Genomic DNA, 13,206 nt, shown 5'->3' on the forward strand with positions numbered 1-13,206 from the left:
CACGGCCTGCAGTTCCTGGCCTGAGCCGGTGCCCTCGGGAGCCCTGCATCTCCACCTCCAGTGTCTGTCCTTCTCCAGCTTGATGTCACTACCATCCATGGAGTGCTCCCTCTGCTCCTCCACCGCGTCACTGAGGAAGCAATCTTGGGAATGGTCTGCGCGTCAGGAAGCCCACTGGCCATGGTGAGGCTCCCTCGTGGAGTCTCCCAGCAGGAGGCTGTGGGCTCTGCCCTGATGGTGCTGGAAGTCACTGGAGCTCTCACCCACGGAGCTGTTCCTGTGTGCGCACCAGCTGTAGCCACTCATCCTAGGAGGAAGCCCCGTGCGGGTCCCAGTGGTGGGGCACCGCGCAGCGCTGGGGCGGGGCGCTCGCATCGCGGAGCGTTTCCTCCCCGACGTCACCACCGCGCGCGCGCGGAAGTGAGGGAGGCGGGGATCCCGGAGAGTGCGCCCTTAGCCCTGCGTGGACTCCCACCTGGGATACCTGGGACGTCCGGACCTCCTGCTGGCACAGGCTGCGCCTCCGCTCCCAACTCTGCCAGGTAGGGCGACCTTGTGGGTGGCCCGGGGGGGTCAGCGTCATTTGGGTAACGGAGGGGAAAGAAGGCCTGACTGCTTCGCTTCCGAGCGCTTCTCGCGGATGATTTTGCCGCTACCCGGAATATCTTAAGAAAGGCAGCGCTTTCCATTGTGTGCAAGTCTGCTCAGGTCACAGGGAAACCAGAAATCACCTGTGACTGGCCTCCCAGTCCGCCGAGGGCGCCCCGGTCTCCAGTGCCAGCCCGGGCTGGCGCATCAGGGCCGCCTTGGGGGCTAATCTGTCCCGGCGGAGAGGACCAGAACCTACTGGGGTGCAAGGGGAGCGCGGGGTTGCTGGGGCTGCTCGTATACCTTGCAAGATGGAGCGACAGGGGCGCGGCGCTAGGGACCTCAGAGAGCCCTGGAGCCAACCCACCCCACGCAGGAAGGTATCGCCCTCCAATGATTTATTTTTATTGGTAAATTGTGTTCCATTGCCTGGAGATAATATATTCTGCTTATCCAATTACCACTTATTTCCTCCCCACCAGTGTTGGCTATTTTGAACAAAGCTGCTAAAAGCCTTTATCACAAGTGTTTTTGTGGACGTAAGTTTTTCCTTCTCTTGGCTAACTACATGGAAGTGGGAAGGCTGAGTCATGGCAGGTGTATGATTAAGTTTTCACAGAACCGCTAAACAGTTTTCCAACGTGGCTTATCATTGCACATTCCCACCACAGGATGTGAGAGTTTTCCTTGTTCTGTATCCTCACCAGCGTTTAGTGCTGTCCACCTTTTGAATTTTGGCTGCTGCAGTGTGTGCATAGAGCATCTCATTTTTTTTAAGTTGCATTTCCCTGATGATTAATGATCTGGAAAATGTATTAAATTGTTGAACTTCAAAGATGAGGGAAAAATTCTTCATTCTATGGGACAAAAAGAAAAAAAAAATCAAATCCTTTGCAAGGGGTATAAATTGAGTTGGTATTTTACTCTATCCCCCAAAAATACAGTAGCAACTCTACAAAGTTCTGAAGGAAATGTAATGCAACCAAAGGCACTTAAGCCAAGGTGTGTCTCAAGTATAAAGGTCACGTGAAAATTGTCCACATAATAAAGAGTTAAAGCTCAACACTTTTGACCCTTTCTTAATGAAATACAGTCAATTAATACATTTTTTTAGAAAAACGCTTGAAAATAAAGGCACATCACAGGAATGGTATTAAGTAAATGCTTCATGTAAGTGGGGCATTAATGCTAGAGCCCCAGTCACTTTAAGACTACAGAATAGAAGGTACATTTCTAAGCCTTAAGAGTAAAAATCTTCACAAAACTTGGGAGGTCAGAAGACAGAAGTTGGGAAGAAGTGTAAAAGTGCTAAAATCCTAATTTTTTTAGTGCCAGAAGTCAAATGCTGTTTAAAATTTAAACATAGTTTAGAAGACCGTTATGACTTGCCCTCTTCACTAAAAACAAACAAACTTATTAACCTTTGAGTAAAGAAATCCTTCTCTTTCCCTTCTTTTTCTTTGGCTAAATTTCAGAATCTTCAATGTTGAAGTTGGGTGGTGATATTTAGGGTGATTTCCTTATCTGAGTAATTGAAACATCTTTAGTATCTTGAGGATGACAACATTTCTCATTCTTGTCACTTACTTTAAGATTTCTTTTTAATTGTGGCAAAATACACATAACATAAAATTTACCATCTTAACCATGTTTAAGCATCCAGTTCAGTGGCATTAAGTACATTCACATCGTTATGCAGCTGTGTTAGTCCACTCTCGCACTGCTATAAAGAACCACCTGAGACTGGGTAATTTAGGAAGAAAGAGGTTTTTTTTTTTTAGGAGTCTCACTCTGTCGCCCAGGCTGGAGTGCAGTGGCGCCATCTCTGCTCACTGCAATCTCCGCCTCCTGGGTACAACTGATTCTCCTGCCTCAGCCTCCCGAGTAGCTGGGATTACAGGTGCCCACCACCATGCCCAGCTAATTTTTGTATTTTTAGTAGAGGCGGGGTTTCACCATTTTGGTCAGGCTGGTGTCAAACTCCCAACCTCAAGTGATCCACCAGCCTCAGCCTCCCAAAGTGCTAAGATTACAGGCATGAGCCACCACGCTGGGATTACAAAATTTAGGCATGGTAACGTGTGCCTGTAGTCCCAGCTACTTTGGAGGTTGAGGTGGGAGGATTACTTGAGCCTGGAATGTCAAGGCTGCAGTGAGCTGCAGCCTGGGTGTCAGAACAAGACCCTGTCTCAAAAGAAAAAAATAAAAGAATTATGATGCATTCACACCATGGAATCCTATAGGGCAGAGGTGAACTATTTTTCTATAACATGTAAAAACTCAAAAACATATTGAATGGAAAAGACATTTGCATCATGAGACAAATTATATCAATCATCAGATATGCAATAGAAACTATTCATGAATATAAATACATATGGAGCATTTTTGGGTTGTTAGAATATTTGTGATTCTTAATGATCATCTCTGAGGGCAAGGGAGACAGAAGCAGGGATGATACAAAGCCAGCTTCATTTGCTTTATTTCATTTATACTTGAAAAGATGGAGCGAATCTGACATCATGTCATGAGTCGCCAGTTCTGGGTGGAAGGCTCTCAGGTCTTAGCTCCACTATTTTTATTGCTCTTTTTTTAAATTTGTCAAAACAAAAATTACAAGAGAATGTCTGTTTCCAATCTCTGTCCTTCTATAGCAGGCTACCATGTTTTGAAATAGTTAGCTACCAAATAACATATATTCATTCAGTGATTATTTTCTTATTTAATAAAAACATATGTAAATGTGAGTCACAACTTTGTTTAGCTTGCATTCCATCCCAAAGTAGAAAAAAAGTTTTAGTTGTATTTCAGTTACTTTTATGCCCAATGAATGCATAATTTCTCTAATGTTTTGAAATATTAAAAATGCCTTTATTACTGACATAGAAGACCTCTCATGGAGGAGGGGCCCTCCGTTGAATAACACTGTTCTAGGTTATTTAAACAGTCTATCAAGTTGGCAAGCTACCAAATGTCTATGAAGACGCCTCCTTGTTTCTCAAACTCACCTCCCAAAGGGTGATCTGTGGTGTCTCCTTTCCTTGCAAGGCACAGATGCCTGAATTTTCAGATGCATTTTGCATATGCTTCAGTTTCAGATTGTAATTTCCAAGAATGACCACGACAGTGTCATCCATTCCACATGCTTTAAAAAATATATAAAACAGTGTGACCTTGACACTCCTTCTGTTGAGCAAGAAGTCTCCTAGAATTTGAGCCAATTTCATTATAGCCTTGACCAAGAGTGTGGCTAAACTGATGTTATGTGACCTCTGAGGCTTGATGGCACTGTAGAGATGCCAAGCATTTCAACCTGGCTTTCTTGGGACGCCTCTTCTGGGAATCCAGCTGCCATGCCATAAGGAAGCCCAAACCAGCCTGAGGCAGAGAGAGCACTTGGAGAGTGGCCCAACGTCCAGCTGAAGTTCAACCAGAGGCCAGTGTCAGCTACAGACTTGCTAGTGAAGTTGGTGCCAGAATATTCCAGTCCTGAGCCATTGACTCACCCCTCAGCCTTCTCACCGTCCTAGCTGAGGCCCAGACATCATGGGGTGGACATAAACTGTCCCTGCCAAGCCCTTTCCAAATCCCCAACCCTGTAAGCCTAAGAAGATGGAGTTTGATGTAGTCACTAAATGTTGGAGTGGTTTACTAGGCACCACTAGTGACTGGGGCAGGCTCTACATTCATGTGCACCTTAGCCAAACACCTGCATTAGGATTTATTTTCGAGTGTACTGTGGAGTTTTATTCAAATACATTAATAAGGAGTAAAAGGTAGTACTGTGTGTTTTCGTTCAGTTTCTGATCTTTCCAATTATATTGTTCAAATAAGTCATTGTAAGTTTGAAAGTAATAACCATAGAGTTATAATAACTATATATATAAAGCCATAGTTATAATATCAAGTCCAGAATATAACAAAAGGAGGAAGTCCTAAATGAAAATTACTGGAGCTGAGAAATCCAGAGAATGAATATTCTTCAAAAGCATTATCTCAAAACCTGGTGTCTTCACCCCATCAAAACATTTGTTGGCACTGTGTTAGAATCATCATTAGGCATAGAAGCTGAAGTCATGCCTGTGAGTAAGGAGGCCCCCCAAAATTGAGAAGAGGAAGTAACAGTTGGCTTTTTGCTACATAATAAACAAGCATTGATTTAGCACATAAATCTGGGGTCAGCTGTTTGGGCTGGACTCGGCTGGATGGTTTTATGGGTCCTGGTTGGACTGTCTCAAATGTCTAGGTTCAGCTGCTGGTCAACTAGGTAACTGTATTTCTAGGACTGCTGGCAATTGGTTGGGACATGGATTGCAAGATCAAATAGCATCTGACCCTGCAATTGCACAGCTCGCCGATAAGCTCAGGCTTGCTCCATTGCTGCTAGGCAGACTCTAAGACAGAGATGATGCATGCAAGGCCTTGGCGCAGACCTAGTACAGCATCAGTTCCTCTGCACTAGCCCTTATTTTAGGAATGAGGAAACAGACTCCACCCTACAAAGTCACACTGTGAGGGCTTTGGGTGGGGTGGGTAGAGGCAGAATTCGGGCCATTTTGGCAACTCACACAGGGACCCAGAACTGAGCTCAATGGACATCAATACTTAGGAAACAGGCAGAAGAAAAGAATAGCAGGTAAAAGAGGCCAAGTAATTCATAGAGAAATAAGAAGAGAGCCAGAGATGCTAGCCTCATAGAGCAAGGGAGGAGAGTTCAGGAGGAACTCTCAGCAGAACCAACGTCTAAGAGTATACTTAAAAGGTCTGAAAAATGGCTCTCAAGTTTGGCAACTGCCGTGCCTTTGATGGATGTGGCAGGAGCAATTCCAAAGGCAGAAGTCAGATTGCAGCAGGTTGGTTAGCAGCTAGGGCTAGGGAAACCTCTATTTTAAACACACATGACATAGCAATAATAAAGAAAAACAGAGCTGATAGGAACGGGAATGAGTAGAGATTGTAGTTCAAGTTTCATTTTAATGATGGAAGTCCTCATTTGAGAAAGTGTGTGCCAGTGTCCCCAGAAAACCATGTGTTTCAAGTTTTTATCAAAGTTCCTCTGGATCCAGTCTGCATCTCACCTTCATTGAAGTCCTGAGTTTATCGTACGCTGGTGTGGCTGTAGGAACTATTTCCCTGATGATAAGTAGATTATCTTCTATTTCTCCCAGAATTGTAATAGTTCCCATTCAGACCATCTTCAGTGCTGTTTCTACAAGTTGATGTCAGTTGGAGATACATGAAAGGATAAGAATTTGTCCTGTTCTGATCTCTACTGCTTGACAAAAGGAGAGATTGTTATTAAATTAGCTTTTCAATGACAGAAGCACTGCAAGTGCATTTTAAGGTAATTCCAAAAAAACCAAAACATACTAGATAAAGCTAAAGTTCTCCTTGAATACTTGTGTCTTCCCAGTGCCTGCCTCTGCTTCCCACAGGTACCCTCTTATCAAGTGGTGTGGACTTTTCAGATCTTTTGTGCAGTTATATGCTGTATTCTCATAGAAAACACAGTCATTTGGTAATACATTCTGAGAAATGCATGGTTAGTCGATTTTGTCTTGTACATCATAGGGTATGCTTACACAAACCTAGATGGTACAGGCTACCACACCCCTAGGCTAGATGGTACAGCCTATTCCTCCTAGACTACAAACTTGTACAGCATGTGACTGTACTGAATATAGTAGGCAGTTGTAACACAATAGTAAGTATTTGTGTATCTAAGCATAGAGAAGGTAGAGTAAAAATACAGTCTGAAAGACTAAAAATGGCACACCTGTAGCAGGCACTTACCATGAATGGAGCTTGCAGGACTAGAAGTTGCTCTGGGTGACATGTGAGTAAATGTGAAGCTCTAAGACATTACCGTATACTCCTGTAGACTTCAGAAACACTGTACACTTAGGCTACACTAAAATTATTTAAAATACTTTTCTTTCTTCAATGGTAGATTAACCTTTGCTTACTGTAACTTTTTTTACTTTAAAAACTTAATGTTTTAACTTGACTGTTGTGAGAATACTTAGCTTCAAACACAAACACATTGTGCAGCTGTACAAAAATATTCTTTCTCTAAATCCTTATTCCATAAGCTTTTTTCTATTTTTCTTTTTTTTTTTTTTGCTAAAAATTTGGCACAAACACACACATTAACCCAGGCCTGCACAGGTCAGGATCATCATTGTCACTGTCTCCCATCTCCAGGTCTGTCCCACTGCAAGGTCTTCAGGGGCAGTGACACGCATGGAGCTGTCTTCTCCTCTGAGAACAATGCCTTCTTCTGGATACCTCCTGAAGGACCCACATGAGGCAGTTCGACAGTTAGCTTTTTTTTAATAAGGAGAAGGAGTATGCTCCAAGATAATAATAAAATGTGCAGTATGGTAAATACTAGGCAATGGGAATGTTCCAGCCTCATTATAAACTTATGGGACCATTGCCATGTTTGTGGTCCACCATTGACCAAAACATTGCTCTGCAGTACGTGACTGTACTGGTGTAGTCAAACCATGTAGTGTCATTTTATGATTTTGTGTGTTGTTTCTTTAACACATAAATTTAACGATTTTACAGAAGTCATTCTGTACTGTCCGTTCTTATTTTTATTTTTTTAACTAAACAGTGTATCTTCCCTCCACAACTTCATCCATTACAAGGGGAATTTACTGCCTTCAGCAGCTCTTTCTCCTGTTCAGAGCATTAGGGCTTCAAATGTATTCGTATTTTGTGTAATACAGTAAGCATTTCTGTTTCTTCTTCTTTCAGCTTTGGGGCCATTTCTGAATAGCTAAGAGGAAATATCCAACTTTATTACATTTTCTTAAAACCGACATCTTTTGTTTATTTTCCATTCGGTGTGTTAGGGTTATATCCCTAGGGTTATATGCTAGCCTCATAGAGCTAATATAGTTTTGCCATTATGAGAGGTCTTCAAAAAGTTCATGAAAAATGCATATTGTAAAAAAAACTATATATGAATTCGATTTTGTGCACTAAAATAAACTCGTACTGACTTGTTATAACATGTCTGGACAGGATATAGTTTAAGTCACTAAGAAGGATAAAACATCAGTTTGAAAAGAGCTCCTGTCAGAGCAACATGAATTCTGCTAAGACAGAAGCAAGAGCAAACAACTTTTTAAATTTTTTGGTTTTTTTTAGAGACAGGGTCTTACTCTTTTACCCAGGCTGGAGTGCAATAACGTGATCATAGCTCACTGTAACCTCAAACCACTGGGTTCAAGTAATCCTCCCACCTTAGCCTCCCCAGTAGCTGGAACAACAGGTGTGTCCCATCACACCCAGCTATTTTTAATTTTTTTTTTTTTTTTTTTGGTAGAGATGAGGTCTTGCTATGTTGTCTAGGCTGATCTCAAAATGGTCTTAGGTAATCCTCCTGCCTTGGCCTCCCAAAGTGTTGGGATTGCAGGTGTGAACCACTGTACCCAGTCTCAAATATTTGGGTGGAAGAATGGTGAAATCATTGATGCTTTTTGAAAAGATTTATGGAGATGCTATTCCCAAAGAAATCAGCAGTTTACGAATGGATAACTTGTTTTAAGAAGTGATGAGATGATTCTGAAGATGAAGCCCTCTGCAGTAGACCATCTACATCAATTTTTAAGGAAAAAAAATTGTTTTTGTTCATGTGATAATTAAACAGGACCAATGATTAACAGCAGAAACAATAGCCAACACTATAGAAATCTGAATAGGTTCAGCTCCACAATTCTGACTGAAAAAATAACGTTGAGCAAACCTTCCACTCCACAGGTGCTGAAACTGTTGTTCCCAGATTAGCTGCAGACGAGAGCAGAACTTTCAATGGGAATTTTAAAGAAATGGGATCAACATCCAGAAGTATTTCTTCAAAGAAATTGCCATAGGAGCTGAAACACAGCTTTACCCATACCATCCTGAAGACAAAGCACAATCAAATAAATGGCTACCAAGGGTGGAAGTGGCCCCGTCAGAGCACAAGCAGACCGGCCAAGAGCAAAGGTCATGGCAGCAGTGTTTTGGGATGCTCACGGCATAGTGTTTGTTGACTTCTTGAAGGGCCAGAGAACGGTAACATCTGCTTCTTATGAGAGTGCTTTTAAAAAGTTAGCCAAAGCTTTAACAGAGAGACACCTGAGAAAGCTTCACCAACCAGTCCTCCTCTACCACAACAATGCTCCTGCTCATTCTTCTCATCAAGTAAGGGTGATTTTGCTAGAGTTTCGATGGTAAATATTTAGCCATCCACCTTACAGTCCTGATTAAGCTCATTCTGACTTCTTTACTTCCTAATATTTAAAAAATCTGTAAAGGGCACCCTGTTTTTTCCAGTTAATAATGTAAAAAAGACTGCACTGACATGGTTAAATTCCCAGGACACTTAGTTCTTTAGGGATGGACTAAATTAATGGTATCATTGCTTACAGAAGTGTCTGGAACTTGATGGAACTCGTGTTGAGAGATAAAATCATATTTTAAACTTTTATCTCTTAAATCCATTTTTTCATAAACTTTTTAAAGTCCTCTCATATGTGAGAAATGTTCTAAATTACATCTTATAGTTAGTTATCATAGACATATGGAAAGGCTGTTTATTTGATTCTATTAATCAGTATATTCATCATCATGCTAAACTTGGGGCTAAGGATTAATGCTAAACTGGGCCTAAGTATAAGATAGTGGTAATGGTTCTGAAATTTATTATTACATAATGTATAATGTAACAATGTTATTTTTCTGACTTGGATAGGCATTTTGTAACTGTGTGGGAGAAACCCCTCATAAAAAATGCATAAAAAATGTACACTGAGGCCATTTGGGGGGGATGGAACATTGTGACCTCAACTTATTCTCAAATGATTGGGGTGGGGGAAAGCATTTTATTGTAGTTCAAGTGACAATTTTTTTGTATGTTTGAGATTTCCTAAAGTGTATTAAAAATAATATTTGGATGGGTACAACATACGTCATTCTAGTAATGGATGCTCTAAATACCCTGACTTCACCACTACACAAGCTATGCATGCACTTGCACCCTGATATAGTTTGGCTCTGTGTCCCCACTCAAATCTCATGCTGAATTGTAATCCTCGGTGTTGGGGGAGGGACCTGGTGGGAGGTGATTGGATCATAGAGGCGGCTTTCCCCGTGCTGCTCTCAGGATAGTGAGTTTTCATGAGATCTGGTGGTTTGAAAGTGTGTAGCGCTTCCCCTTTTGCTCTCTCTCTCTGTCTCCTGTCCCACCATGCAAAGACTTGCTTCCTTCCCATGTGTATTCTACCACAATTGTAAGTTTCCTGAGGTCTCCCAGCCATGCTTCCTGTACTGCCTATAGAACTTTGAGGTGATTAAACGCATTTTCTTCATATATTACCCCGTCTCATGTAGCTCTTTTTAGTGGTATGAGAACAGGCTAATACATATCCCATAAACCTACTAAAAATAACAAAATCCCTTTGCAGCGCCTCCTGCTAAGAAAGTGAAGTCTTAAAGAGAGGACAGGAATGAGAGTGTTTAGCCAAGGGCTTTTGAGTGTGTATTACTGCGAGGTCGGCCAATCCAGGCCTGGTGGGAAGTCTCCTGCTGACAGTACAGTCACCTCTGACTCAGCCTCAGCCAGTGAAGGCTCCAGAACAGCCGCAACGTCCTCGTGTGCAGCCTTCAGTCCCACAGACAGACTCTTTGCCTGGTTCCCATGGCTGCCTTTGGCCCCTCGTATAATTTCTCCTCCCACTTGACTTTTCTGGAAGTTAGAATCCACAATCAGCTGCCAAGTAAGATGGTTGTGGTCTCAGCGGAACTGCTTAACGAACAATGTAGACATACTCTTCCAGGGAGAGGGCTGGACAAGCCCCTTTTTGGGGTCCTTCCCAATTCTGTGCCTTCTGACAGGAGAATCAGGCACCGGGCAGAGAGTGGCCTGGGCACTGAGTCCAGCCACCTGTCCCTGCTCCCACCTGCTGTGCTGAGCTGGAGCCCGGAGGACCTCATAGTTAAACCAGCTCAGCTTTCCGGGCAGTTGATTTCAGGGAAATCTTTAAATAGGAGCAGCTGTTGCTTTCTGAAGGCAGTTTCTGGAAATGTGTCTACTTAGTTCAAGCAATATTTTGGAATTTTGTTTTAAAATACTGTATTTTTAGAAATATTGAACAGTAATGCCATAAATCAGTTTAGTCACATATTAGGAATTATTATTATTACTTTAATACATATGGAGAAACTAAGTGCACATATGGACAGTGGCGAGGGCAGACATAAAAACAGAGCTTGGACACAGCCTGCAGCTACTGCCCAGGAAGCCAGCCCTGGGTGGAGACACAGAGCCCAGCCCCAGCAGCCGACTAATGCAGGTCAAACTTGCAGGAAGTCAGATTGCAAACAATAATTTTGTAACAATCGGCCTGATGGCCCAGACTTGATTAATAATTTCCCTAATTTTTGTCCCTACTTCCAACTCAGGAGCAAGAATAGAGAGCCAAACACACTCCCTCACCGGTCGCACGACATGCCTCATTCAGCCACAGCCTGCAGCGTCCTCAGACCAGCAGCCACATGAAGGGCATGCCTGCAGGAGCCTCTCCCTGTCTTCATCATAAATCCTTCCCACTCCCCTGCCCGCCTTCCAGTACCTGTCAAACTCTTGAGATGGTGGCCGATGCCCTCGCTACAGCAAGCTCCTAATGATATGCTCTGCTTTTCTCATCTAGGTGGTCTCCATTTACCTCCACAATACTTAAATATATTTTGATGCACATTATCCCACCTCATTCTACACACCCCTGCAAGAAGGGTACAGCAGGCATTCCTTGTGTTTTTGGAGGCTTGAAACTTCCAGTTACTCAACTAAAGCTACAGTGAAAGAGAAAAATGATCCGATGACACTTGCTGAAGGGGGAAAGCAGAATTTACTCAAGGGGCAGTGGCCGCAGGTTCAGGGACTGCTGCCGTGGGTCTCGCAGTGGAGGGAGATGAGCTCAGCCCTGATGGCAGCACAAGCACTGGGAATTTGTAGCCAAGGAGTAGGGTGGGGTCAGTGGATGGAAAATGAGTAAGCAGAAATCTCAGGGCCACGGGGGATTGTGGCCAAACCCACCTAGCAGGATTCCTGGGGAAGGCAGGCGGGGTGCTTGGATGTCGCCTGGGGAGACTAAAGGCTGAGGAGCCCACTCAGACATCGAGGGTGACTGAGAAGGGAAGATGACCCTGCATATTGTAGGGAAAGGTCAGAAACAGTCACCACAGGACAAGCCCATCAAAATTCAGTGGCCCTCGCTGAGATTTTACACATTTCAAGGCTTTTATTTTCAGACTCAGATATCATAAAATCAGGCAAAAATCTTTCCAATTTTTGTCTTTCATGATGATCCTAAATATTCTGAAACAGATCTCAGAGAGTCTACGAGGTCAAAATTGATTTTGCAATAATACTGAGATTTCATTTATGTTTATTATTGCTATCTTCCAATGAAACAATACATATTTTTTAAAAGTTCTGAACCTCTGTGTTGAATGTAATAAATATGGCTATGACCTACATAAACAGAAGCTGAGGTCTTTGTTAAGTTCTAAGAGTGTTAAAAGTGCCCAGAGATCAAAAAGGTAAAACCACCATTTGAAGACAAAACTCCCTCTCTCCTTGCCAAAACCACAGACATGCCTGGATGCGTCTCCCTGCTGTTGCCGCTACGAGTGTGTTCACCCGTATTTCAGAATAGAAACCTGAGGGCTAGGGTGGTGCTGAATTCTGTGTGCTATCTTGACTGGGCCGCAGGCTACCCCGTAGTTAGTCAAACATGACTCTGGGTGTGCCCGTGAAGGTGTTTCCGGAAGAGACTAACATTTGAATCTGTGGACTGGGCAAAGCGCATGGCCCTCCACAATGCGGGTGGCCTCACCCGACCAGTTCAGGCCTGAATGAGACAAAAAAAGCTGCCCCCCACCCATGCCAGGTAAGAGGGAACTCCTCTCCCTCACTGCCTCGGGCTGAACATCGGTCTGGTCCTGCCATTGGACTCAAACTGAAACGTCGGCCCTTTCGGGGTCTCAAGCCCCACAGCTTGGCCTGGAACTTATACTGCGGGAGGGGCTCTCCTGGGTCTCCAGGTTGTCGACTGCAGACCTTGGGCTCCTCAGCCTCCATGATCATGGGAGCCGATTGCCTATAAGAAATCTCTCTCTAGATCTGAACATCCTGGGAGTTCTGCCTGCCATATGTGAGCACGTTAGCAGTCTAGCGGTGTCTTCATACCACTTTCTACCAGCCAGACACGTCCGTTTCCAGTGTGGCAAAAATGAACATGGTCATTAGCATGACCCAAAGATACTGCCTCTATCTAGCATATTAAAAATAAGCAAAAGTATATAAACTTAAAATTAGGCTCAGTAATCAGGGTTTCAGTATTCTCTCTTACTTAGAAATCATCCAGGTATTCACAAATTATACCTTAATTAATTCAGTTTGAAATCACTCTAAGATCTTAGGTTATCTAAAAATCTTGAAAATTATTTTCAAGCTGACAGTGCAACATAACAGCCACTGAAGAAAACGGTTCATCAGAATAAGGATTCCATTTACTTAAAAACTTACATTTTTCATAATCTTATATATTACAAAGGAGC

At 43.1% G+C, this 13,206-nt stretch overlaps 1 long non-coding RNA gene across 1 annotated transcript; it reads left to right on the forward strand.

Moving 5' to 3' along the window:
* Positions 1-413: 413 nt before the first annotated feature.
* LOC111546326 lies at positions 414-9,545 on the forward strand. Its single transcript, XR_002732740.2, has 2 exons — positions 414-542; positions 8,362-9,545. It is a non-coding gene; the product is annotated as an uncharacterized LOC111546326 (long non-coding RNA).
* Positions 9,546-13,206: the final 3,661 nt, after the last annotated feature.

The sequence above is a fragment of the Piliocolobus tephrosceles genome, chromosome X, assembly GCF_002776525.5.
Source record: "Piliocolobus tephrosceles isolate RC106 chromosome X, ASM277652v3, whole genome shotgun sequence".
NCBI classification, from domain to species: Eukaryota; Metazoa; Chordata; class Mammalia; order Primates; family Cercopithecidae; genus Piliocolobus; species Piliocolobus tephrosceles.